We start from the raw sequence: 2114 nt of genomic DNA on the forward strand, positions 1-2114 counted from the left end.
CATTGGTACGTTCCAGTGAGAAAGGGAGGTTATGGAGGGTACCGGTTCAGTGCATATTTGTGCGGAGGTCTGCATTGGTACGTTCCAGTGAGACAGGGAGGTTATGGAGGGTACAGGTTCAGGGCATATTTGTGTGTAGTTCTGCAGTGGTACGGTCCAGTGAGACAGGGAGGTTATGGTCGGGTACAGGTTCAGGGCATATTTGTGTGGAGTTCTGCATTGGTACTTTCCAGTGAGACAGGGAGGTTATGGAGGGTACCGGTTCATGGCATATTTGTGTGGAGTTCTGCAGTGGAACGATCCAATGAGACAGGGAGGTTATGGACGGGTACAGGATCAGGGCATATTTGAGTGGAGTTCTGCATTGGTACGTTCCAGTGAGACAGGGAGGTTATGGTCGGGTACAGGTTCAGGGCATATTTGTGCGGAGTTCTGCTTTGGTACTTTCCAGTGAGACAGGGAGGTTATGGAGGGGTACAGGTTCAGGGCATATTTGTGTGGATTTCTGCATTGGTACGTTCCAGTGAGACAAGGAGGTTATGGAGGGGTACAGGTTCAGGGCAAATTTGTGTGGAGTTCTGCATTGGTGCGTTCCAGTGAGACAAGGAGGTTATGGGCGGGTACACGTAGTGGCATATTTGTGTGGAATTCTGCATTGGTACGTTCCAGTGAGACAGGGAGATTATGCACGGTACAGGATCAGGGCATATTTGAGTGGAGTTCTGCATTGGTACGTTCCAGTGAGACAGGGAGGTTATTGAGGGGTACATGTTTCGGGCAAATTTGTGTGGCGTTCTGCATTGGTGCGTTCCAGTGAGATAGGGAAGTTATGGAGTGTAGCGGTTCAGGGCAAATTTGTGTGGAGTTCTGTATTGGTACTTTCCAGTGAGGCAGGGAGGTTATGGAGGGGTACAGGTTCAGGGCATATTTGTGTGGAGTTCTGCGTTGGTACGTTCCAGTGAGACAAGGAGGATATGGGCGGGTACATGTTCAGGGCATATTTACGTGGTGTTCTGCAGTGGTACGTTCCATAGAGACTGGGAGATTATGGACGGGTACAGGATCAGGGCATATTTGAGTGTAGTTCTGCATTGGTACGTTCCAGTGAGACAGGGACGTTATGGAGGTTTACAGGTTCAGGGCATATTTGTGTGGAGTTCTGCATTGGTACGTTCCAGTGAGACAGGGAGGTTATGGAGGGTACAGGTTCAGCGCATATTTGTGTGGAGTTCTGCAGTGGTACGGTCCAGTGAGACAGGGAGGTTATGGTCGGATACAGGATCAGGGCATATTTGAGTGGAGTTCTGCATTGGTACGTTCCATTGAGACAGGGAGGTTATGGGGGGGTACAGGTTCAGGGCAAATTTGTCTGGAGATCTGCATTGGTGCGTTCCAGTGAGTAAAGGAGATTATGGGCGGGTACACGTACAGGGCATATTTGTGTGGAATTCCGCATTGGTACGTTCCAGTGAGACAGGGAGGTTATGGAGGGTACCGGTTCAGTGCATATTTGTGCGGAGTTCTGCGTTGGCACGTTCCAGTGAGACAATGAGGTTATGGTCGGGTACACGTTCAGGGCATATTTACGTGGTGTTCTGCAGTGGTACGTTCCAGAGAGACTGGGAGGTTATGGAGGGGTACAGGTTCAGGGCATATTTGAGTGTAGTTCTGCATTGGTACGTTCCAGTGAGACAGGAACGTTATGGAGGGTTACAGGTTCAGGGCATATTTGTGTGGAGTTCTGCATTGGTACGTTCCAGTGAGACAGGGAGGTTATGGAGGGTACAGGTTCAGGGCATATTTGTGTGGAGTTCTGCAGTGGTACGGTCCAGTGAGACAGGGAGGTTATGGTCGGGTACAGGTTCAGGGCATATTTGTGTGGTGTTCTGCAATGGTACGTTCCAGTGAGACAAGGAGGTTATGGGCGGGTACACGTTCAGGGCATATTTGTGTGGCGTTCTGCAATGGTGCTTTCCGGTGTGACAGGGAGGTTATGGAGGGGTACAGTTTCATGGCATATTTGAGTGTAGTTCTGATTTGGTACGTTCCAGTGAGACAGGGAGGTTATGGAGGGTACAGGTTCACGGCATATTTGTGTGGTGTTCTGCATTGGT

This window comes from Hemitrygon akajei, unplaced genomic scaffold, assembly GCF_048418815.1.
Source record: "Hemitrygon akajei unplaced genomic scaffold, sHemAka1.3 Scf000097, whole genome shotgun sequence".
NCBI lineage: Eukaryota > Metazoa > Chordata > Chondrichthyes > Myliobatiformes > Dasyatidae > Hemitrygon > Hemitrygon akajei.